The sequence below is a fragment of the Spermophilus citellus genome, assembly GCF_964194105.1.
Source record: "Spermophilus citellus genome assembly, chromosome: 17".
In the NCBI taxonomy this organism is placed as follows: domain Eukaryota; kingdom Metazoa; phylum Chordata; class Mammalia; order Rodentia; family Sciuridae; genus Spermophilus; species Spermophilus citellus.
The window spans coordinates 37,143,965-37,170,647 of record NC_138199.1 but is presented as its reverse complement, the minus strand read 5'-3'; the positions used below and the strand labels follow the sequence as shown (position 1 = coordinate 37,170,647).

Sequence of the window (26,683 nt, the reverse complement as noted above, 5' to 3'; positions counted from 1 at the left end):
ACAAGTGTGGTGCTAGGTGATGGGGAGCCCTTAGAGGGTATGGTGCAGAAGAATGGTATGATTAAAATTTTATTTTAAAAGGGTTTTCCTGGCTGCTGTAAGAGGGAAGGGAGTTAGGAGACCATTTTATTTATTTGTTTGGTTTTTTAGTTGATTTTAAAAAAATGACAGCAGAATGCATTACAATTCTTATTACGTATATACAGCACAATTTTTCATTTATCTGATTGTATATAAAGTATGTTGACACCAATTGTGTCTTCATACATGTACTTTGGATGGTGATATCTATCACATTCCACCATCCTTGCTAATCTTCTGCCCCCTCCCTTTTCCTTCCACGCCTCTGCCCTATCTAGAATTTATCTATTCCTCCCATGCTTCCTCTCCCTACCCCACTATGAGTCAGCCTCCTTAAATCAGAGAAAACATTCGGCATTTGTTTTTTTGGGATTGGCTAACTTCACTTAGCATTATCTTCTCCAACTCCATCCATTTACCTGCAAATGCCATGATTTTATTCTCTTTTATTGCTAAGTTAAATTCCATTGTGTATAAATGCCATATATATATATATATATATATATATATATATATATATTTTAAATCCATTCATTCACTGAAGGGCATCTAGGTTGGCTCAGAGACGATTTTAATAGTCCAGATAACAGATGATAATTGTTTGGATTAGGCTAGTAGCAAAGAGAGGTGGTAAGAAGTGGTGGATTCTGTAGATTTTTGAATATTTAGTGAAGTATTTCTAGATGAATTGTAAGAGTCAAGACTGAAAGAACAATCAAGATATTTTGGTTGAATCAGTTGATAAATGGAAAGGTCAGTTATAGTGGAAGATTATGAGAAGAACAAATTTTGGTGAAAAACATTTAGATTTCAATGTTGGACTTGATAAATTTTAAATCGCTTTGATACTTATATGATATTTTAGTTGGAAATGCAATTTTGGAGTTCAGGGAAATGATTGAGGTTGGAGATGTGACTTATGAAACTCAATGAGAAAATAGGGAATGAATGAGGGCTGAGGCTGTGGATCAGTGGCAGAGCACTTGCCTAGCATGTTGTGAGGCACTGGGTTTGATCCTTAGCACCACATAAAAATAAACAAATAAAATAAATGAATTTTGTTCATCTACATCTACGATTTTTTTAAAGGGAATTAATGAAATAAAGAAGAGAAGAGGTATTGACATCAAAGGCCACTCCAACACTTAGGTGAGGAAGATAAGAGAGCAGCAAAGAGGACTGAGAAGGGGAATTAATGAAGCAGGAAGTATCAGATTGTGGTGTTCAGGGGCCAGGAGAAACTGTTTTAAGTAGGAGGAAGTTTTCAGCTGTTTTAAATTTCTGAGTTTGAGCCAGATGAGGATTCAGGGTTAACAATTAGGTTTAGTAAAGTAGAGGCCATTAGTAACATTTCCAGAGGCAGCTTTACTTTACTGATAGGGGTGAAAGATTAGTTGGAGTTAGTTTAGACGAAAATTGAGAAATTTGAGACAGTGAGTGTGCACAATTCTTTTAAGGGTATTTGTTGTAAATGAAAATAAAGATATGAATACAGATCAATATGTGGTTTGGAGAGTAGGAGGATAAAGTAGTCAGTCCTCTTATTGTTTCTATTTTCTTAGTGAAATTAGAGGTGAAGCTATTTCTTGAGTAAAAGGAAGGATAAGCAGGTGTTGGAGGCTCAAAGAGAAAGGAAAAGTTGTCAAATGGTCATATCTCCAGTGGGAACTATAGATCTGTGCCAGGAATTTAAAGTGAACTGAGTGATTCTCTTTGTGTTTTATTTTCATCTATATTCTTCTGCTTGGGTGTAGGTAAAAAAGCTGGATTTCATTAGAATAGGGGTTTTGCCAAATAAGTACCATTGAGCAGGAGAGCAAAGATGTTGAGAGTCTATGCATCAAATGAATGATTACTAAAATGGGAGTAAGAAAAGAAAGACAATGGAGTGGGACTAGGAGAATAATGGAAAAGGCGGTAGGTTCAATAGATTTGGTTCTGAAAGTGTCAAATAATTGTATGGAAAGAAAGTCATGCTGGTGCTCATGGGGAATACTTATAATTGAATTTTTTCTTCTTTTTTATATTTTTATTGATGTGTACTTGGACTATTGAAGTGATGATTTTATTGGCAATTACAAGGTCAAAGATATATTTAAGGGAATAGGTGGCTGAAGTCAGCTGAAGAAAAATCATTGGAAATGGAGATGTCAAGGAGTGGAAAAGGCCACATTTTTGGATGGACCATGTCTGTGAATGCTGAAATCACAAGGAATGATCACAGGAATAATTGTAGAGGGAAAGACAGTTAATGAACAAGGTGTTAAAATCAACACGTAAAGGCATGTGATTTTGAGATGACAAGAGAATTGTAGCAATCAGGAATAACAGGTTTTATGGCCCAATGTCAGATGCTTTAGAGCTAGACTTTTTAAAGGACAAGGGAAGTTGTGATGAAAAAATGCTAAGAAAGGAAAGGTTTGGGGAAAGGAGAACAGATTTTGTGCTGTTGATGGAAAGTGAGATATAATGAAATTGATAATTTGGAAAATGATTACTGATTAGAAAGTCTTGCATTTGATTTTGGTTTTGACTGGTAATGAGGGCAATGAAGAATGACTGTTAGAAGAGATTATATTTACCAAACTGTATCAGCCCTCATGTTACTGTATTGATTTCTAATTTAGAAATAGTGCAGATGAGTGAAGCAAAGTGATATGATTTGGAGATGAATAGTCTTTTTTGTTGGAATTTAGTTTAAGGAAAGAATATAGAAATCTGAGCCCTAATACTACTTAATGAAGTAGCTGAATAAATATTTCTGTTTTGCAGTTTGAAAATGAATATTGATTTTTATTTTTCCCTAGAGGAGAAAATCTCACCTGGTGAAGTAAAGAAACAGTTGACTTCAATCTCTGAGGAGATGATGTATTTGGCTAAGCATTTTCCTGACAGTTGCAGAAAACTGGAAAATACACAGAGGTTAAATATGTTTTTATCAATTACATTTATTCTCATTCCTATATATGAAGAATTGACTGTTCATAAAGGTGGATTTATATATAGATTCGTACATCCAAACGTCTAAGGATTTTCTGTCTTCTTTATAGGCTATTTTATGAACAAATTATGTTTTTGAAATTACTTTTGTATTTTTGTTAAAGCAAAATAAAATAAGCACATATTAAGGAAAATACTTGATGCAAAGTTGTCTTTTTCTGTTATGAGCATCTTTCATTTAATTATAGTTTGATCACTTGAAATCTTCAAATAAAATAGGTTATCATCTGGTTATTATTTAAGACTCTTATCTAGTTGGCAGACTATTAAAATAGAGGGTATACAAAGTTTAAAAATTGTTTTATGGTGAAACCACTAAATAACTTGAGATACTTGGATTGAATGTTCTACACAGATTAATAGACCTTAGACTCCAGGTGCTATGTAGCTAAATCTTTTTGGAACCAAACCTTGCTTTGGTCTTAATTGCTGAATGACTTTTTTCTTAAGTCTTTAAAAGCAGGAATGTTCTTGAATAGTGAACAATGTAATAATGTATTTTGTGGGCAAAGATATTTGTTAGAAATGTGAAGTGGTTAGCTGAAATAGAAAATATTTGACTCTGGGAAAGTGCAGTGTTAATGTATTCTTTTTTGGATAAGATTTGTGATAGATTTTGATTAAGAGACTAAGAATGTAGCATAGAAATTCAAATTTCTAAGTCATTTTTTCCCTTATGAAGAAGTTGTTTTGGTGGTTTTTAGGTAACTGAGAATTTTGAAAAACTATAACTTTTAAATGAGTAAAAGGTACTAGTAAATCCATTTCTTTGTCATTTTTACATTTTCTATAAAATTAGAAAAATCATCTTTTATCTGATTTTTATATACCTTTCATATTTTTGTACTGGCAGTTAAAATATCTACTTAAGATAAATTGCATATGTTTAATGCTTTTCTTCATAACACCAAAGCTAAATAGATTTTCTTAAAACTTAACAATGAGAAATATTGGGTCTCATAAAATTTTAGTGTCAAAACAATAACTAATCAAATCTCTTATTTCATGTTCTTTGTTATACATCTTCAGTAAAACATAACTTATTCAGATTATACTTCAGAACTAGGAGGGAGCAAAAAAGGCCTTTTAGTAGCCAAAATACCTGCCATAAGCATGCAGTTGGACCCACTTTCTGCATTTCCAGTGGAGTGAATAGGGTGCATTCAGAGTACATTTGCTTTTTGTTTATAGATTGAGTCTGACAGGCTAGGATTTCTAGTTAAAATGACAGTGATATGAATAAAGAATGATATGTACATGACAGCAGCTAGAACTGATAGCTAGCAGTCTATGAAGGAGTAGCCAAATTTTAATAAATTTGAAATAAAACTCTTAAAGAAGTTTGAAGTTTATTGCATAAGGGAACATATGTTTCAGTAGAACCTGGAAGTTCACTGAATATAGTATTGCAGAGTTATTGATTTAAATTCAATACATTATTTGTTTTATTGTTGTTATGTATTTGATATTCTGCTGGATGCCAAGGCTGTCCACAGGCAACTAATGCATGATAACAATCCCAAGAAAGAAGGGGTGTACATTATGTCCTAATAAAGAAGGCCGAATGGCCTTTGGTATTTGTTAGAGTAAATATTAAATTACCTTGTATGAAATATTTTTTAAGATTAGTGCAGGATAAATGAGCCAATCTATTGGTTGGTTAATCTGTGCCACTTTTGCTATATTTATATTACAGCATCCTGTACATTTAATAATTAAGCTGTTTCACATAACTGTTCCTACTAAATTATTATAGACAGTTCTTCAATTTGAGTAGCTGTGTATAATGCTAAATATTCTTCTCTCTCTCTATCTCTCTATACACACACACACACACACATACACACACACACACATTAGTTGTTGATGGACCTTTATTTTATTTATTTATATGTGGTGCTGAGAATCGAACCCAGTGCCTCATACATGCTAGGCAAGCGCATTACCACTGAGCCACAACCGCAGACCTAAATATTTTTAATAGTTGTATATAATGCTAAATATTCTTTATAAGATTTAGAGAATTTTATAATTTTAAAATCAATGTTTTGGGGCTGGGGTTGTGCCTCAGTAGTAGAGCACTCACCTAGCATGTGCGAGGCCTTGGGTTCGATCCTCAGCCCTACATAAAAATAAATAAAATAAAGGTATTGTGTCCAACTACAACTAAAAAATAAATATTAAAAAATGTTTTTAGTTTTTGGATTTAATTTTGTTGTTGATTTTGTTTGTGTTAATGTAGAGTTTGCTTAGAAGCTTAGGCCCACTTTGAAGTGCTATTAATGTTACAATTTTCAGTATAGAAATAATTCCTGGTGGGAAATTTTTCTTCTATATTTCAAAGGATATGTGTCCAGTTTTGATAATTTTGAAGATGCAAAAAGTATCATTTTTAAATTGTAGCATAAGCACTATTATGATTTGCATTTGGGACTAGTAATTAATTGATCAGTGAGTTAAAACAGTTAGCTATAAAATGAGATCATAAAAGTTTGCTTTTAACTTAACATATTAATATATTTGTTCCCAATTTTTTGATATGTACCAAGGGTTTTTTGTTTGTTCTTGTTGTTTGTTTTAAATTATAGGCCTGCTGTTTGTAGTTCTTCAGGGTCTTTCTTGTTCAGACTATACTCAAAATATATTATCTACATTTTCTCATTTCAGTTTCTTTAAATTGGAGAGAAAAATTAAGATGCTTGAAGCCATCTGAGTGTGCAGTCCTAGGAATTTTCCTTCAGATTTTAATTTTTAACTATAGTTTATCAAATAACTTTTTTCTTTTTAAAAGAAATTTGCTAGGTCTTTCCATGTGTTCAACCAGAATTTAATGAAATAGTTTTTCTTTTATGTGGTCATGTTTCATTGACTTACTTTATAGTTAATTGAATTAGTTACCGTGCTCCCTGCCCCCCCAATAAGTAAAGCTGGCATAAATAAGTTGATTATCAAACACTGTTCACTCTTAGCATACAAGTCAGTTGTTAGATGCAAAAGTACCTTGCTGTGCTAGAGAGTGCCTGCCACCTATCCTTATATGGGCACGAGGGACTAGGGGATGAAAAGCAACTTTATCCAGTGGGTCTTCTAGCAGAAGGTCAGTTTAAAAGCTTTAAAGCTTGCTAGTATAGTTAATGCAATTGAATTGAATAATCTTTCTTTAAAAATTTTTTAGGGTTTCTATAATTTTGAAGGATATTTCAGAAAATCTATGTTCACTGAAGAAGATGATATTTAGTTCTTCTAACACCGAGACTGAACTGAGGCCCAGCAGTAGCTTTGATTTATTATCATTGGAAGATTCAACTGTTAGTAGACATCAACAGAAACAAATTAGAGAACATAAAATTTTAACTAAAGATGAGCCATGGGATATAACACTTGATAATTTAGTTAAACATGATGGAAAAGATGTACTTGGAAATGAAGTAAAGCAAGAAGATGAATTTAAAGATGGAATAGAAGACAATAAATTGAAAGAAAATACGGAAAGAACACAATTTGAAGAAAATAACTCAATTTGATCCAGAATTTCTATTTTTTGGTTTGGAGAAGGAGATGTGTTTTGAAAAAACCCAAGTGATGTTTACAATCTTTCAGATAATTATATTGTTACTATTGACATAACAAAAACGTAGATTGTATTGCTTTGTGAAAGCACTGGGGGGGGGGGGGACACATTTAAAATGTACCTAGATCTGATTCCATATTGTCCTTCTGTAGAAATTAAATTTGTTGCACAGCTGTGGTTAAATCTAAATATATAAACTTAATTGTATAAAGTACATCTCTTCAAGCCATTTAAAACAGTCGGATTTCATGTTTGATATTTAAAATATTTATAAGAACAAAACAAGTAAAAAGAACTAGAGTTCTCTTAAAATAGATTTTTAAAAAATGTAAAATAGTCTTTTGTGTTTCAGATATTTCAATGCCAGCAAAAAAATAAAGACATTCCTCATCTAGCCAATATTTTAATAACCCACAGAATAAATCCAAAATAAAAACCATGTTAATGACTTGTTAACACCTAAAACAGCATATCATATAAGTTTCAAGAACACGTTCCTTGACTTTTAACCTCTGCTCTTCTTTAGAGTTACCTTTGCTGCAGCCAGTACATGATCCTTGTTGATGACTCCACATTTATTCTCACAAGCATTTGCCCTGGACTCTTCTGCTAATCGATGAACAAAGAGTCAACCGTTCAAATGAACCGGTAAATCTCCACGCGACTCCAGACGAAGGTGAGGCTTCCGTTGTTTGAAGACGCGCTTGACAAAGCCTCCGGAGCCTTCCGCTTGATCTGCTTCCTCTGGGAGACCTTGGTCGAAAGCGCCATTCTCCTAGCAGAATACAACAGTTACTAATAGGGCATTAGGTAAAATTGTGGATGTGTAACCCACGTGATTGTGCAATCTGCATTTGGGGTAAAATTGGGGGTTCATAACCCACTTCAATCTAATGTATGAAATATGGTATGTCAAGAGCTCTGTAATGTTGTGAACAACCAATAAAAAATAAATTAATTAATTAAAAAAAAAAAAAAAAAAGAAAAGAAAGCGCCATTCTCCCGCTGGGGCACCAGCCGCCTCAGCTGCCGAGATCCTCTGGACGTCTGCTCAAGCTACCAACACGGAGGAAGGAAGGAGAACTCCAACCTCTAACGCTGCCTGGGTCCTGTGGACTGCGATCGGCCCTTTGAATCCGCAGCCAACTCTGGACTTATCTTTAGACTGTATGTCAACAAAGAATTTATGAAATGAACTTTCTGTGTAAGTGCAAATAAGCATATTATGGAAAGTTTGGGTTATTCTCATAAAGTAGCACTCTTACTAAACTCAGACTTCATCATTGACAAATGAAAATTTTAAAGCCATTTTATAGGTGGAACGTATATATGAATATGTTGATAGATGTTTTCCTCTTTGTTTTCTTATAATTTGTCCAAATATGTTTGGTTTTCTCTCTATATATTATAAATTATGGATTGTTATTTTGCTTATTATGGTGGATTCTAGATGTTAGATCTTAAAAACTTAGCGGATTTCCAAAACATTAGTTTTTTGCAGTGCTGGTAAAGTCTGAACCACAACAAAATTTTAATAATTTAGTAAAATCAAGGTATTTACCTGAAGTCATTACTTATACTCTGAGAACCAAATTAAGTTGGAATTAAAACAGTAACCTCTGAAACCTACCACTATATTTATTCTTTTAAAAAAAGCCAATGAAATAAACTCCTTCCTCCTCTTATTTGGTGTATTTCTATTTGAACAGAAATGCCTATTTTGTTTTATTTTAAGATCTTGTATTGCCAGAACCCAATGAAAAGCATATTGTTTGCCTCAAGACCTACTTTGGCCATAACAATTTTAAACCGTGAGTATAATTTCAGTTAATTAAATAAAATACTTAGTGTTTTCTTCACAAAGAACAAAAAGGTAAATAACCCATTTTTTAACAGTAGCATACAACTTCTCTGCAATCATGCATGCCACACTGTATTTCTTATGTGTGACTATAAAATTATTTCTGAAAATTGTTTTTATCAGTAAGGAAAAATGATTTTCATTTTAATTGAATGCTTCTGTTTAGAAACTAGCTTAAATATATTAAAAAATGAATTTTTATTTAATGTTGATTTTTTCCATTAAGTATCTATGTGCTTTTTTTGTGCATCATATTTTCCATTGTATGCTAAGAAACAGAGCAAGAAAGGCAGATTCTGGGTCAACTCAGGGAACAAAAAGTATATGACTTTCGGTTATTGAACTGTTTCCTGGGTATTTGCTGTGGGCGGTTCCCATACTTGACTTGGTATGAGGAGTCTGTGCTGAATGAGACCAGCTGCATCTGGAGGGGCTGGAAATACACTGTGGCTCCAGCATGCCAAGGACCCCATCTGCATTGACCATTACTGCTCAGTAGATACCAGTGACCATCAAAAAATGACCATGCATGACCAACACAACACACGGTGACCCAGGCTGTACACATGGTGCTTCCATCACCCCACCCCCGTCAGAGGTTGGGACAGGAACAAGCTTCCTGGAGGTGAGTTTGGGAATGTGAGATGGAAAACAGAAGCCAAGACGGAGGGGTACTAAGAACGGATGGGAAAGCAGGCACTGAGCAACGTGTAAGGAGAACCAAGAATCTCCAAAACAAGCCTGCGCTCTGAAGCTGCTGTTGAAGTCATCGTTGGAATTCCAGCTCAGATCTGTCCCGAAAGCCCTAAAGCCCATATTCTCACATACAAACTGTGGGAGTACCACAGTAAGAATCAGACCACATTAGCTATGGACCCATCTGGCCTCCTGCAAGAACCCCAAAGACATGATCTTAAACCTTCGCCCCCAACATCTCTATCGTGTTATGTGGTACCCGTTAATAGGATCCATACAGTACCTCCAAGAAGATCTCAGAGGGCAGAGACCCTTCTTTTGCTAAAAAAAAAAAAGAAACACCTTTCCTAATTAAATTTCAAGGATCAGTACAAACGCAACTTCAGAAATCAGGATAAAAGTGAAAAATAAAGTGTCCTTTGCATTCCTGGAGTTGGAGTCAGATGAGCCCCAGTGTGATGAGTAAGGGAACAACACAAAGGAGTCCCGTGCTAGTCACCACCAGTGGGGTTGCCACCATCAGCAACAGTTAGCTAGGTAACCCCACCCCCACCCCCAGGGAGGCAGGGCTCTAACCCAGTGCTCCAGACAGAGCAGCAGCCGCCCCTCCCTCCACAGTGTCATTGGTGGGCATTTCTCCTCAAGTCTCACTCCTGCAAACAAGGCACGCAGCAGGACAGCAAGGACCCTCCACAGATACTGACGAGGACCCTGCCTTATGTGGCTGGAAAATGCACTAAAGGACTTTCTCAAGTCCTGCCTCACCTGCCCCATCCTTTCAACCCTCCATGGGTAAGAAAGCCACAGATCACCATCACATGTTAGGTGAGCAAGAGGAGCCCGGACAGGAAGAGAGCTACAACCAGGGGAAAGGAACTAGTGATGCGGTTGGGCTTCAAACCTGCCTTGCTAAGGTAAGCTAGAGTGGACCTGGGGAGGCCAGGTGGTCTTGAACTCAGATCCTCCAACATCCTCACGAGCAACACTGCTGCTATCCAACTCCCTGCTGTCCCTTCCTTCCTCTCCAGGTCAGTGGGGGCCATCTCCTATGAATAGGTCACCCTGAAATCAAAGCCTTCTTCTGCTTTGATTTCTGCACTTTCCCAAGGAGGAGAAGTGCATGCCTGCCTGAAGTCAGATTGCCCCAAATGACGGCTAAGAGTATACCTGCACGCCCATGGAGAACACCTGTTTATGTGACAGTCAGGCATTCCACACCTGGCTTCCTGGGGACATTTAGTCTCTACAAACAGCCTCCTCTCACTCTGCTAGAATCATGGCTCATTCACTAATTAAAGGGTATTACGCACTTCACTGCACACCAGCTAAGGACTTGGAATAAGGAAGCTTATGCTAAGGCATTAGCCCTGGAGAGGCCATGAAGGACGCTTTATAGAAAAAGAAATACAGAAAAAAAGCCACTCACCTGTGTCGGCCCCTCCCCCACAGCAAGCTTCTCTAATACTTTAGTCTCAGCACTTAGAGAAAGAGCGTAGTGCAATCCCAAGCAGAGCCCAGAAACAAGCCAAGTGGAGAGGGATGCACAGCAGAGGCAGAGAGGCTGGCGAGCTGGCTTCTTCCAGAACCACCTGCCCAAGCCCTCAGCTTTCTCAGAGCCCAAGAATAAACATCCCTAGGCCCGGGGCCCAAAGGACACAGGGAGTCCCAGCATCGGTCACGAGGGTTCCCACACAAACATTGTGCTCCCTCTAGTAGAGGCTCGGCATGGCCACTTGCTGTGACCGCCTGGTGAAGACGACAGCCTTCCAAGGTCCATTCTAGCTTTCCTGGAGCAGGTGACCTTTGTGATATCCCTGAGCACCTGCAGGAGCAGCACCGTGGTTCACCCCCTTATCAAGGCTGGGGACAGTCATACATAGAGGGTCAGTCCAAGGACAGGCACCCGAACGGTCTTGAACCTGATGAGGATGGCAGATGATAACACACCACCCATCAAGTAATAAACCTCATCCACAGGCACCTTCACTATTTTGGAGACATGCCAGAGAGGCCAAAGACAGGAAAGGCTTTAAGGTCTGATCTTTAGCTTCATGGGACCCCAGAAGCTCAAATGATGAACCAAATGCAAGGGAGCAGCCCGAGGTCACAACAACCTTTACTTCCAAATGGAACTTGGACGTGAATACAGAAGAAGCCTCCAGGTGGATGCAAAGTCATGAGGATTCTTAAGGACTGTGTCCAGGGCCTGCTGCCCAGGACTGTCTGTCTGCTGTCTGTGTGTTCCATGTGTGCACAGGCAGACAGAGGAACAGCTGAGTGTGTTTCCAAGATGCATGGTACAGTGTTGAAGCTGAGCGTTGCCAGGCACTAGAAAGCATGGGGTGGAACAGAGTGATGGTAGCAGCCTCCAAGAAAGAGGCATTTCCTCCTCTCTCCCCAAGGCACCTAAGACATCATTTGTGTGTGACATGTTTTAGGATCCTGCTAGCACCATTAAAAGGGGCTGGTCCCTTCCTCCAGCTTAGACTGGCTTCCTCTTTAGCAAACACCATGGCTGGCTTTGCTGTGCTTTTCCTCAGAATGTTTTAAAGGCATAATACAAAACGGCTCCTCCAAGAAACAGAGCTCTAGCACATGAGCTGTGAGAGGCGATGCCCCTGGCACTCTGGGCTTCTCCAGAATCAGAGACAGCCAACAGCAAGCACAGAGGTCGCAGGCAGAGGCTGGCTATAGAATAAGACGAACTCAGAGCAAGAGGCAGGTGAATCTGGGAGGGGGCGGGGAAGAAGCACCACAGAAATGTAGGGAAGGTCTTAAGGAGGCAGAGGACCCCAAATAAGTGCAGATGACAAAGTCCGGTCCCTTGGCAATTGCTGCACCTGCCATCCCAAACTTGTTGTAATTGCATGTTGGCTCAAGGCTCTGAGACTCAAAGGCTCTCATTTCTCCCCAAGGCGGTCATGGGGAAAGCAGCTACATTGGACTTCAGGAGGGTCCCACCGCCCCTGATGCCCTAGACTTGCTGGGCAATTGGCAGTTGCCGTCTGACCTACTATACCAAGTTGTGCCTGGCAGCTCACTAACTGGGCCAAGAACCTGATAGCAACAACAGCTGTCCTCCCATCCTTCCACCTCAGCCCCCTCCGACAAGCCCATCCTGAATGGGAGCCACATTCTCCTCTGTGTTTCCTCTTTCCTCAGTTCCACACTCCCCTCAGGGCGTCCGGATCCCACAGCTGCTCACCCCCTCCCCAAACCCTCCTCCTGCACCCACATCGTGAAGCAATTGTGCACAGAAAAAAAAAAAAAAAAAACAAGCCTTTGAGTTTCAAACTAAAGCTCCCAGACAAGACAGCCACCGGGACGCCTCACCCTCCCAGGAATCTCGGTGCCCTCCCTGCTCACATGCCTCCACCAGACCCTCCCCTCTGCCCCAGCTCTCTGGACTGCTCCTTGCTTCAGCCTGCCAGCAGACCAGATGGAGGCCCCGGGGGCCAGCCTCTCCTCTCCCTCTGAACCCACACAAGATAAAGAAGCAAAGAGCCTCCACACCTTGCACCATCACCTGCTCCAGCAAGCCACCAAAGCCCTGGAGCCATCCATGCTGCCTGGGGCCCCACACCCGCTTCTCTGACAGCTTTAGCTCCAGCCCAGCCCACAGGATGCAGTGCCTGATGCCACTTCCGAGCAGAGAGAGAGAGAGAGAGAGAGAGAGAGAGAGAGAGAGAGACCGTGAGAGAGAGAGAGAGAGAGAGAGAGAGAGAGAGAGAGAGAGAGAGAGAGGATGCCACCTCGTCAATGACAAGCTGTTCCAATCACACGGCTCGGACACCAAGCACCCCGGACAACAACGGACTACCCAGGCCTCCTCCCTCTGGTTGGGAGGAAGCCAGCTCAGCACGTCTGAGGAAGTGACCCCAGGGTAAGCTCCTCTGTCACCCTCCATGTCTGAACTGACCAAGTGCTCTACCCCCGCAGGTAGCCTTTTCTACAACCAGCTCCAACAACTCTCACCAACAACTCTCTTGGCCTTCAGCTGAAGCTCTGCTCTTTCTCCTGCTCCCAAGCACAGGGAGACTCTCCCAAATACTCAGAAGACCACCGGCGCACCACTCCTCCAGAGGACCAAACGCAAGAGTGAGCTGAAAACCAAGTACTCACTGTGGTGAAGTCTTTATGGCCACACTCTTGCCCCTTGAACTTGCAGTAGAGCATCATATCCTTTAGGTCGTGGCCCACGCGATGCAGAAACTCCAGCATGCTGAACTGCTTGGGTTTGTAGTGTTTGAAGTTGGCCTTCTGCCGCAGGGCCTCCAGCACTGTGGGGTCAGCCAGATGCGGGTCAGGGATCTGCAGGTTGACATCGAGCAGGGCCAGCAGCTCCCCGGCATGGTACAGGTCATTGGTGGTGAGCCTGGAAAACCGGAAGCCATTGAGGTTGCAGAGGGTTACAGCCGGGAAGACCAGGCTTTGGGCCACCACCTCATCCACCTTGGTGACATGTTGATAGGAGAAGTAGTAGGACACTCTCTCCGAGCTCTCCACCAGCAGCAGGCCCAGGGAGCCCACGAAGGCCACTGCCCAGAGCACCCTCCGGATGGTCAGTGGCCCATACACGAAGATGTGGCGGATGCCGTGCAGAGTGGAGGTGTTGGCGAAGATCTGGATGCTCGAAGGTTGCAGGCTGCCCTCGCTGGGGCTCTCCTTGAGGTCCATCGGGACCCTGTGCAGTTCTGCAACTGGCTTCAGGTTGATCAGATTACAGGAAAAGAGTTCCCCAGTCCTCGGGTTCTGCCTAAACCTTGACGTTTAGGCAGGGAGAGAACGCCAGGCAAGCATCAGGCCAGACGCTGGGAGTTTATGCTGAGAGCCCCGCCGCACGCTGACAAGGGGTGAGTGTTTATATAAAACCCATTCAAACTCTAGCTCCTGATTTTTTCCAGGCGATAAGGAGGGCTGGTTTTATTTAGGGAGACACCAAGGTGATGTGGAAGGGATGTGGGTGGGAAGGGAGCGCTTAGCCAATGGAAATAAAGTCCTCCCCCCTACACACGCCACTAGAGACAAGATTAAAAGCGAGAGCGAGGGAGAAAAATGCTTAAAACAAGTCGCTGAGCAGCTCGGAGCCTGTTAACCAGCGCCTGATGCCCCGTGTTAACCATCCTGGGGGGATGTCAGGGCAGCGGCTCTGATGCACTGCGGTCGGGCACAGCTTCCGAACCGCCGCCGCCGCCGCCGCCGCCGCGCTCCGCTCCTTTCCCGGTGATGTTTTGGACTCCAGATGCCGTTTCTCGCCGCCGGCCTCCGTCCCTCCTCTCCTCCTTCCCCTAGGCCCCCTTTTTTTGGGCAGAATTCCAAACGCCAGCGGCCGCGGCTAGCGCCTCCGGGGAGGAGGCCAGCGCGCCACCTCCGAGGGGCAAGGACCCGGAGACTGGGGACCGCGGCGGCGTGGGGCTCGGACCTGGGCTCCATGGTACCCCGCCTCCCAGGGGCGACGGGACACCGGCGGGCGCTGCGATCCTGCCTCCCTCCGCCCGCCTCCCGCTCGGCTGCCACCGGAGAAGGGCAAGGGCGGGGCGGGGCCGAAGGGCTGGTGGGGGCTGGGGACCTGCAGAAAGTTTCTTTTTCGCTTTTTTTTTTTTTTCAGAAGGAGCTTCCGGGGCCGGCTGCAGGGGGGGGGGGGCTCCCCGAGGTGGACAACCCCGTCCTGGGAGTGAGAACTTGACACCCTGCCCCCACCGGTCGGTCGCGTGGAGGCAGTTGGTGGCCTACCGTGAGCCAGGCATGGGGTGCAGCAGCATTCCTTTGCACCACTGTGGGCTCCCAGATCAGACCCAGCCTGGGTCAGAAGGGAGAGGCTGGAAATGGGGAAGAAGGGAGCTATCTACAGACTCAGTGCCTCTGCTGCGGCCCCTGGCACGGCGAGGACACTCCAGGGGAGCAGTGAGCAGCCCCTCCCCAGCGGGAAAAGCCAGAGTGCCCCCTTGGAGCCCCTGAGAAAGAGCAACAAGTAGCCCCCACCCCCACAGGGCTCTCAGGAGTTTCTGTGTTTGATTTAAAAAAAAAAAAAGACAGCTGGGTGCCAGGTAGGGCTGGCTGCACTTGTTCCATTTGGAGAGTGTGTGTGTGTGTGTGTGTGTGTGTGTGTGTGTGTGTGTCCTGCTCCAGGATTTGCCAGATGGAAGCACAGCTGGAGCTATAGGTGGGAGACAAGGATGGGGCTTTCCCTGCCTGCTTACCTCCTTTCCTTGAAAATCCCCTGGAAATCAGCCCCTTGTGGGGAGGTGGTGCAGCTTGTCAGCTTGCCCCATGCAGAGGATCAAATGACATCAAATGACAGGAACCTACTGAATCAATGATGCTGAATTCCCACCAGGAGGAAAGGAGCAGAGAGTTTGAGTGGCCAACAGGAGTCAAAGCTGAGGCCAGGCCAGGTGCCTTGGGGGGCCAGCCTGGCGTCTCTAGGGCATGCCAGGCTCCCATCGCATGCCTTGGGGGGGTGGAGAAGGCAGCTCAGATCATGTCCCTCTAGGTTGGTATCCACTCTGAAGTATTTCTCTGTCTCCTCTGACCTTCTCCTGAGAACAGTGTCCCAATGCACTCTGAGGCAACATGTGGCATGACATCAGTGGCTTATTGATCCCAGGAGCTCACAGAGCAGAAACAAATAGGTACAAGTGATGAAAGTGGATCAGCCTCCTGCATTCGCTCATCTGAGGGCCCAGGCCCAGGCCGCAGGCCTGCCTCCATGAGATACCGGCTTTAAAACAATGTTTTGGGTCAGGGCCTGTGTGAGGTTGTCATAGCTTCTGATCTGTCTTCTCCACTATCTTCTCAGGGATGTGCTGCTGTTTTTACTGCTGTTGTACAGATGAGGAAACTGAGGCTCACAGAAATAAAGTGCTGTATCTGAGTTAAACAGCTGGTAATGCTCGAGTTGGGACCTGAACTCCAGGCATGCTTGTTTCCAAAATGCAGGTGCAAGTGCTTCTTTCCAAATTTAGTAAGTGAGGAAGCCTCTTTCTTCCTTTTTTTTCCTTCTCTTTCTTTCTTTCTTTCTTTTTTTTTTTTCCTTTCAGTACTGGGGATTGAATCTTCCAGAGGCACTCTACCACTGAGCTACACACCAAACTTTTAATTTTTTTTTTTTTTTTTTTGCGACAGGGTCTCGCTAAATTGCCCAGACTGGCTTCAAACTCGAAATCCTCCTGCTTCAAACTTCAAGGGCAGGTGTATGCCCTTGGAGCAGCTCAGGGGAGCCAGTGTTTCTGCATTCTATTCCCACCTCCCATTCCACGCCCCCTCCTCTACCCCAGAGTCTCTCTCTCTCTTGTTCTTCACACTATAAAGCAGCCCTAAGCCTTCTGTCCAGTAAGTCACATCCCTCTTGTCCATATCTTCACAGAGAGAGGCCCCCTCGTGCAGGAAGACTTCCATGATTACTCTCCAGTCTTTGGCTCACCCACCTATGTACTAAGTGTGTAGACTATTAACCCTGTACCAGACACTCTGCTGGTTTGGGAGAAACAAAGATGAAAGAAATACATGCCTGCCTTTGAGAAATCAAGGTTCAGTGTGGGCGGAGGCAGATGGACGTATGCACATGAGTTCCTGTCCTGCAGCATAGACGGCAAAGAAGTGGCATAATTCTTGAGTTCCTCATACTAGCAGTGCCCAGCTGCAAACCATGTATCCACTCTGACCATGCTCTTCCACCCCCAGCCCTGGCCTGTGCTACATTCTACCCCCTCTCCATCAGCCCAGACCTGTTTTTCCCAGGAAGCCTCTTTTTTTTTCCCCCCCAGAATCACATCTCTCTCAGTTCTTATCAGCACCTCCCCGTTGGTTTGTTTTGAGGATTACAAACATAATGTGGCAGCCTAATGTGGTAGAATCACCTAGACTTGAATTTGCATCTGTGATCTGCTGTGCCTTCTGTGGCTCTGTGACCTTGGAAGAAGTTACTAAACTTCTCTGAACTTCCATTTCTCCACCTCCAAAATGGTGGGGCTTACAATCCCTCCCTCGTAGAGCGGTTGTGCAAAGGAAATGAGATAAAGTCATAAAGTGTCTCTGGTACGATTTAGACACTTAGCAATTAACACTTTCTCCTGATGATTACTCAGAGAACAGTCTTTGTTGATGCTGGTGTTTTTCAGGTGATTGGGAAACCATTTAAAGTTCTGGAAGATGTGATTTGCCCTAAGCATGGTAAGCCTGAAAGTGCCATCATTCCAACCTCAAGGTCAGGGTCAAGCACACTCCTCACTCTGTTCAGCTTCTTGCCCAAGGTCCTCCCTGGGCTTTTATGAATAAAGCTTTCATGGGCCAGGCACTTTAGGGTGGGGTTGATAGAGAGCAGCCCTAATGGTGACTTTCATCATTGGGCAGTGGGCCTGATAGACCCAATAGATGTCAAGGGCAGTACCAAACCCATTAATAGAAGAGAAAGTTGAGAACAGAGAGGAGAGCTACCTTGCCCAGTGTCCCAGAGATAAAGTGTGGAAGAGCTGATAGTCAAAGCCCAGGCACATGTAAGTCCAGAGGGCATGGTCTACAAGCCCATCGGGAACATTGCAAGATCTCAGGGGTGCTGATGATCACCATGGCCCCACCTTTGAGCATCTGAGTTGTAGGGTATTCTTCAAGAAATGCTGTAGCATTTCCTGGCATACATAGTGACTCAACCTGATGGCTAACAAAATGTTTCTACACAGTTCTTCTTAAGGACCTTCTTCAATTGATAAGACTGCTTTTCAATTAGCACTATGGTTTATACACAAACACCAGCTATTGCATGAGCCTTAAAAAAATGCTTTTGTGCTACTCAGTGGGTTAAACATCCCCTGCTTCTGTCAGATTTACAACACCTATTTGCTCAGCTCTGGGGGTATGTGTCGAGGGCACATGGGATTGGGTTGAGAGCGGGTTTATTTGGCCCAGATTTTTAGGCACTGCCCTAATTGTGTATAATTATGTGTGTGAAGTGCACAATTAAACATTAAAGAACTTTCCAGATAAATTCATTTGCAAATTAAGCAACTTAACCCCATATTAGCCTACATGCCTAAATTTTTTGCTGTGGCAGATTTATTCACTTACAAACGAGTGAGTGAATGAACGAATGAAGGAATGAACATGGATGAATTTGCTGTCTGTGACAGACACAGAAATTGCTGCTCTGAAATGCAGGAAGGGGGAACCATTTTCAACCCCAGGGACCCCAGGGCCTGCTCTGAGCTGGATTTCTGGGGAAGGTCAAGAGCAGAGTGCAGCCTCCTGCCTCTGTAAAGAGTGACATGGGACAGAGTGAGGGAAGCTGAGCTCTACAATCAGCTCCCATACTAATTTGCTACTTAATATGTGCTAGATATTTGCCCTGCCACCACCACCCCTAATTAGAAAGAAAAAAAAAGAATGCAAGAGAAAAGCATTCTTTTCTAAGATACAGGTGGCATTGTTATTTCAAACTCAGAGAGGTCTCAATACACAACTTTCCTCCTGGCTTGACATTGCCATAAAGCAGGGTTAAAGATCAATCATTATAGGACTAAAGTGTATTGCTGATGTTGATTGGTTTACACATAAATACCTCTTACAACTCTTTCCATTTAGTTTCCTAGGTGAACATTAGCAAATCGTTTGTTATGAAGGGCATACAGGGAGGGTCATGAAGCAAAATCAGCCTTTCATGAGTACTTTATGGAGATTTGATCTCTAATTGTTTTTTTTTTTCTTTCCAGGTGATAATTACACAGGCCAGTTCACACTCAATAGAGCCTTGGGGCTCAGCCACTGGTTGACCTGAACCCTGGAAAGCATTTCACATGCTGGGTGGCCTTAGGGAAACCATAGAGCATCTCTGTGCTATTTTTCTCATTTGTGCTTAATCATTCTGAGGCCTCCTCCTGCTGCTGCTGCAATTTGACATGAGCCTTGACCAAATCATAAATGCCCAGCTAATGGGATAAAAATGAGTTCAAACCTGGGATTCTGGTCATTAACCCCATGTCACCATCTGCTGGAGCAGTATGAGGGCTGGGCCAGGTGAAGAGAGAATCACCCAACACTTATTAAGCATGCAGATTCCTGCTCCATTCCCCTGGAATGCCCACCCTACCCACTCAGAATCTCTGGCTGGCTGGGGGGGGAGGGGGGCACTGGGAGGATTACCTTCCTTTATCAAGTTTCAGAGAGCTGCTCAAGACCCCTCCCAGGCCCAGATGTGCCCCATCCTGACCAGAGTTCTTCCTGTGACTCAGGCATGCCAAGCTGGTTTGACAAGTTTTGCGCTATATTTTCCTCTGCCTGGGAAGTGTCCTCCGAAGCTGGCCTCTTCTATGTCACCTCCCCAGAGAAGCCTATCTCCACCTCCACGTCCACCCTACCCCACTCACCACCCCATCTCCTGCTTCCTGTCTTCTCAGTGCTAATCATTTTTGGCAACGTGTCTCATCTCCTTGAAGTATCTGTCTGTTCCTACAGTAACGTTAGCCCCCATTCCACCCCGACTCCAGGGACAGAGATCCTGCCTGGCTGGTTGGAGGTTGTATTCCCAGCAAGAAGTTCAGGAATATAAGAACTCATGAATAGATGGACTTGTGAGTCAATTTACTCATCTCTGAGGCTCAGGCTGCTGCTCTCAGATGCAAGAATAGGGGTTCTCTCTTGCAGCCCTGGGGAGCCCAGTCCCTGAGGAAAGCAAGGGGTGCCTCTTGCCTTTCAGCCCTGTTCGTTGTTGCTCTAGGAATCATCTCACTGGAGCCGGGACCAGTGCAGGGCTGTCGCCCTGTTGCAGCTCTGGGCACTCAGAGGTCATTTAATTGGAAAACCCGGACTTAAGGGGCCAGGGACTAACTAGCCCTTACTGCATAGTCTACATAATCATGAGCTGAAGGCTGCTTATCTGCCAGGAGCTCTTCGATCCTCAGCCTGTCCACGGTGAGTGGACAGCGGACACTCCCCCAACACGCTTCTCTCCACTCTCCTCATCTGATAGGATAATGATGTAGTAAAGTAATGACCTAAACAGTAGGTGTTCAATAAATGCTTGCTGGTCTAAAATGAGGACTTATGATTCCCATCTCCACCCTGTTCCTTAGCCTCCATCCATCTTTTTAATAACCAAAAATTGGTTTATAATGAGTCCTTGCGTTTCCCTGTGTAATCAGTAGCTTTTCGTTTTTATTTCGTTGGCTATTACGAGACACGTCTTCCTGTGGGCCCTTCATCTCGTGAGGCCTGACTCCCCGCCTGCCAGGCTAAAAGGAGGCTTTTGGACCACATCTGACCGAGGCTTCTTTTATCCTGAAAGGCCTTTGATCTGGTACATGTGTTTAAAGACACCGAAGTCTCTCCTACATAAACAAAGCAGGCCCAGTTCAAGTCTCCCCCATGGGTGGGGGGGATAAAAAGGGGGAGACTCAGGATCAGAAGATGAGAGTCTCTGGTTTTATTTCATGTCATTTCCCTTCCTCTAGGGGGTGAGAGTCACCCCTCCCCACCCCTCCCCTGGGCAGCCTCTGCTGTGAGCATTCTTGGCATGGTTTTTCTCTGTGTGTGTCCTCCTCTTTTACTCTGCCTCTGCCCCTCTCTCCCCTGGGAGCCAAGTAGAAGAAAGAAACCACTGCTGTTTATTTTCTTTCCATCCGTCAATCCCTGGAGCCAACCGCTTGGCAAACAAGGGAAAAGGCACCCAGAGGCCTTGAAGTCATCCATCAGCAGACAGCTTTCAACAAAAACTTTATTAGCACCACCTTGGCCACAGGTGAGCGGGCACTCCATGGAGCAGGAGAGAGGAATAGTGCTAAGAAGTGGGTCCTGGCCTGGAGCTGCGTGGAGCTTCCTCTCCCTCTTGTGTTGGACACGTGTGGTTGCAGCTGCTGCTGAGCTTGGGTGGCCGTCCTGGGCAGGGGGGGCGCTGCAGCATACCACACATGGGCTTTCCTGATCACCTGACCTCTGCTCCTCCACCCCAGCTGCTCCCCTCTGTGTTCAACTCTCTGCTCATTTTTAAAACAGCTTCAGTGTGCTCAGATGGCTGTGCAAGCTCTGAACCTAATTGCATATGATAATTTTTTCCTATGTCTTCTGTGCAAGTAGAGATGCATTTGCTTCGATTCAACTGATATGTTCCCCAGCTCTTTCATCATACCAAACCAAACCAAAGTGATCCAATAGGAATAAAAAGAGAAAAACAGAACCGGGAAAAAGAAAGGGGAACTACGTCTATGTTCCTCTTTTTCTGGGCATCAGTGTGCTTTATATTACAAACTCATAATATAAATTTTAACGTGTAGACACTGCATGAGGGGACAGTGTCTGTGTATCACCTCTATGGGAGAAACCACTAGAAGGGATTCTAAAAGATGCAAAGAACGGCATCTGTATTTTCATGAGACCTTTCATCTGGTGGGTGAGACACACATGAATGTCTTACGTCTTTGTCCCTCCTGATGTGAGACTCTTCTGCAGGCACTATCCTACCTGACTTGCAAAAGCAAAAGAGGGAATGAGTGTTTCCTTGTTACAAAGGCAGAAACTGAAGCTCTGAGAGTTGAAGGACCCTGGGAAGATTAAATCCTGGTTTCCTGAGTCCACATTTCACCTTGTTTCATTCTGTCATGATTCCAATCAAATCTTGCTATAGATGCCTCTCGGAGCTGGGACACATGAAGCAGTTTGGTAAGATGTGGAGACTTGATCCTAGGAAAGGGGAAATCATTGAAGGCAAGAAGGATCAGAGACAGCATCAAGGAAGCAGAGACAGTTCCAGGAAGCTACAGAATGGGACCAGAGGCCACCCAGGGAGGTCCTCTCAGCCAGAGTGTTCTGGTGCCTGTCATTTAAAGGGTGAACCAGAGGTCAGGTTTTTAAGAATTTAAGTTTGAAAGTCTGAGGATCAGTGTCTTTTCCATCTATTTCTGCATATACATATGTGTATGTCCTTTTCTTCTGTGTCTAATTATGCATGCAATTTAGCAAGAATTGATTGCCTGCTAATTTGTGGCCTGGGCACTTTTATAGTTTTGTTTTGTTTTTTCCTGCAGTGCTGGGTATCACACTCAGGGCCTTATCCACGCTAGGCAAGCACTTTACCACTGAGCTACCTCCCCAACCGTTGGCCTGGGCACTTTTCTAAAGCAAGAGAGAAAATACCTGTAACTAAAAGACTTTGCCTCATTGCCCCTAAGATTTGCAGGGGGTTGAGCAGGGCAGGGCATCTATGCCCCCTCTAAAGAGTGCTCTGGATTGTGGCTTCTCAGGGGACATGAAATAGAAATGTCCTTCTCAGTTCTCTGTGCACACTGAATGTCTATGGAAAGAAGGGGGTGGACACATACTGGAAACCAAATCCCATTCAGTCCTGTGCAGTTATTCTGCCCATTTTACAGATAAAGAGACTCAGGCTTTAAGAGGTAAAGTAACTGCTTATGGTCCCTGCTGTCAGCGTGGGCATGAACTTCAAGTGGGAGTCAGGGTCGTTGAGTCAAGCTGCTACCCAAGTGCCTTCTGCAGCCTGGGGTGCTGTGGGTAAGGACTTAGGAGCTGGTGTCATTCGACTGTAAGGTTGAACGCATCCTAACTCTGTTACTTAAAACATGCTGCTTACCTTAGCTAAACCTTGGTTTGCTCATCTGTAAGATGGGGATAGTAGCAGTGCCTGCCTGAGAAGGCTGATGGGAGAATGTATCGAGATGAAACGTATAAACACGAATAAGTATCCAAAGCTCAGGAACTATAAGCTGTCGTTATTTATACCATTGTTATGCCATGCTACTGTTGCAAGATGTGGTGGCAAAGCACTACACCCTGAGGACTTGTGAACCCTCCTGGATCCCCACCCCATCCCCATGCAAAATAGAAAGAGTGTAGTCACGAATCAGATGAAAACATGAGAGCAGACAAGCAGTGGGAATAAATATTCATAAGTCAGGGTGCAGGCAGGTCCCAGAGGACAAGAAGTGGATGGAGTTTCAAAGGTCTGTTTTCCTGAGATAGGTGGGGACATTTTGTCAAACAACTCTGGTGTATGAGGCTGTCTGCTAGCCCCCGAGGATATGATGCTCATTCAGACACGCTCCTATGAGCTCTGGTCCAGATTCTCCCAGTATTCAGCCGTACCACTGTTTCCTCCTAAGACAAACACAGGAGCCAGATGACTCCTGTAGGCCCCAGCAGACCTCGTCCTGGGTAGTTCAGGCTCTGACCCAGAGAAGGGGGGCTGTTTTCCCAGGGCTGGAGATCCAAAGATGCCCACCCCCTCATCTAGCGTGTATTCTTCTATAAGGGCCGAGCACTGTGGCCAGCCAGGGCCGGACTCCCTTCCCGCAGCATTCATCAGTGCCTTCTTGCAAAGCCCCACCCTCTTTCCTGAACACTGATCCCCTACATCTATATATCTCTACCACCCCCCAGTCCAACACTGAAACCAACTTTCAGTCACCTCTAGGGGAGCTATTGATTTCACCGGCCATTACAGAGTATATGTCCTTAGTGTAGTCACAGTTCTAACCACCCAGAGAGATTCAAAGAGGCATCAGACTAGTGCCTTTCATCCAAGAAGCTGGCAGATGGGGAACTCTTATGTGGACACACTGGGTACAGGGACCAGGCCTGTGCTGGAGCTGGGTGTGTGCGGGGACCCACATGACAAGTATCATGTCAGCTGATGAGGGGTTTTCAACCTCAGCACCGTTGATGTTTTGGGCTGGGTAATTCTATGTTGGGGGGGCTGTCTTGTGCATTGTAGGATGTTCAGCAATGTCTCTGGTTACTCCTTGAGGAGTAATAGCACCTTGCGTCCCCCACTGTGTCAACCAAAAGCATCACTGAACATCCCTAATTGGTCCCTGGGGACAAAAATCATTTGGGGTAAACCAATCAGAATAACAGCTGATCTTTCAACACAGACTCTGAAAGCTAGACGATCCTGGAATAACATATTTCAAACTCTGAAAGAAAATGGGTTCCAACCAAGAATCGTAAACGGCGAAATTAAGCTTCAGGATGGAAGATGAAATTAAAACCTTCCACAATAAACAAAAGTTAAAAGAATTCGCAGTTAGAAAACCATCTCTTCAAAAAATCCTTGGCAAAACATTACAGGAAGAGGAAATGGAAAATAACATTGAAAACCAACAGTGGGAGGTAGGACAGTAAAGGGGGGAAAGTAATCAAAGAGGAAAACAAATCAGGTTTAGTAACATTAATAAACAAATATGGCTGGAGGAACAAACCATATCTCAATAATAACCCTAAATGTTAATGGCTTAAACTCACCAATTAAGAGACACAGGCTAGTTGAATGGATCACAAAACAAGACCCAACAATATGCTGCCTACAGGAGACGCATTTGATAGGAAAAGATATACATAGACTGAAGGTGAAAGGTTGGGAAAAATCATTCCACTCATATGGACCGCGGAAACAAGCAGGAGTGTCCATACTCATATCAAACAAAATAGATTTCAAGCCAAAGTTAATCAAAAGGGATAAAGAGGGACACTGCATACTGCTCAAGGGAACCATACACCAACAAGACATAACACTCATAAATATATATGCCCCAAACAATGGTGCAGCTATGTTCATCAAGCAAACTCTTCTCAAGTTCAAGAGTCTAATAGACCACCATACAATAATCATGGGAGACTTCAACACACCTCTCTCACCACTGGACAGATCTTCCAAACAAAAGTTGAATAAGGAAACTATAGAACTCAATAACACAATTAACAACCTAGACTTAATTGACATATATAGAATATACCACCCAACATCAAGCAGTTACACTTTTTTCTCAGAAGCACATGGATCCTTCTCAAAAATAGATCATATATTATGTCACAGGGCAACTCTTAGACAATATAAAGAAGTAGAGATAATACCATGCATCTTATCTGATCATAATGGAATGAAACTGAAAATCAACGATAAAAGAAGGAAGGAAAAATCATGCATCACTTGGAGAATGAACAATAGGTTACTGAATGATCAATGGGTTATAGAAGACATTAAGGAGGAAATTAAAAACTTCTTAGAGTTAAATGAAAACACAGACACAACATATCGGAATCTATGGGACACATTGAAAGCAGTTCTAAGAGGAAAATTCATTGCTTGGAGCTCATTCCTTAAAAAAAGAAAAAACCAACAAATAAATGATCTCATACTTCATCTCAAAATCCTAGAAAAAGAAGAGCAAAACAACAGCAAAAGAAGTAGAAGGCAAGAAATAATTAAAATCAGAGCTGAAATTAATGAAATCGAAACAAAAGAAACAATTGAAAAAATTGACAAAACTAAAAGTTGGTTCTTTGAAAAAATAAATAAAATCGACAGACCCTTAGCCATGCTAACGAAGAGAAGAAGAGAGAGAACCCAAATTACTAGCATACGGGATGAAAAAGGCAATATCACCATAGACACTTCAGAAATACAGAAGATAATCAGAAATTATTTTGAATCCTTATACTCCAATAAAATAGAAGAGAGTGAAGGCATCGATAAATTTCTTAAGTCATATGATCTGCCCAGATTGAGTCAGGAAGATATAGACAACCTAAACAGACCAATAACAATAGAGGAAATAGAAGAAACCATCAAAAGACTACCAACTAAGAAAAGCCCAGGACCGGATGGGTATACAGCAGAGTTTTACAAAACCTTTAAAGAGGAACTAACACCAATACTTTTCAAGCTATTTCAGGAAATAGAAAAAGAGGGAGAACTTCCAAATACATTCAACGAGGCCAACATCACCCTGATGCCTAAACCAGACAGAGACACTTCAAAGAAAGAAAACTACAGACCAATATCTCTAATGAACCTAGAGGCAAAAATCCTCAATAAAATTCTGGCGAATCAGATTCAAAAACATATCAAAAAAATTATACACCATGATCAAGTAGGATTCATCCCTGGGATGCAAGGCTGGTTCAATATACGGAAATCAATAAATGTTATTCACCACATCAATAGACTTAAAAATAAGAACCATATGATCATCTCGATAGATGCAGAAAAAGCATTCGACAAAGTACAGCATCCCTTTATGTTCAAAACACTAGAAAAATTAGGGATAACAGGATCATACCTCAACATTGTAAAAGCAATCTATGATAAGCCACAGGCCAGCATCATTCTGAATGGAGAAAAATTGAAGGCATTCCCTCTAAGATCTGGTACAAGACAAGGATGCCCTCTCTCACCACTTCTGTTCAACATAGTCCTCGAAACACTGGCCAGAAAAATTAGACAGACGAAAGAAATTAAAGGCATAAAAATAGGAAAAGAAGAACTTAAATTATCACTATTTGCAGATGATATGATTCTATACCTAACAGACCCAAAAGGGTCTAAAAAGAAACTATTAGAGCTAATAAATGAATTCAGCAAAGTGGCAGGATATAAAATCAACACGCATAAATCAAATGCATTCCTGTATATCAGCGACAAATCCTCTGAAACGGAAATGAGGACAACTACTCCATTCACAATATCCCCCCCA

At 43.3% G+C, this 26,683-nt stretch overlaps 2 protein-coding genes and 1 pseudogene across 3 annotated transcripts in view; 1 reads left to right on the top strand and 2 right to left on the bottom strand.

Annotated features, from left to right (window-relative positions):
• The window catches only part of LOC308636116 (protein SLFN14-like), a gene marked incomplete at both ends in the record, with an annotated part of 462,924 nt that overhangs the window by 217,886 nt on the left and 218,355 nt on the right, over positions 1 to 26,683 (top strand). The gene's annotated exons all lie outside the window — the stretch shown is intronic.
• Positions 1 to 26,683, bottom strand: part of LOC308636277 (protein SLFN14-like) — a gene marked incomplete at both ends in the record, with an annotated part of 238,084 nt that overhangs the window by 35,356 nt on the left and 176,045 nt on the right. The window lies entirely within an intron of this gene.
• LOC308636308 (centromere protein W-like) lies at positions 7,181 to 7,423 on the bottom strand (annotated as a pseudogene). The gene is made up of 2 exons: positions 7,299 to 7,423; positions 7,181 to 7,258 (listed from the first exon to the last, which is right to left on the bottom strand). The product of its transcript is annotated as a centromere protein W-like (transcript).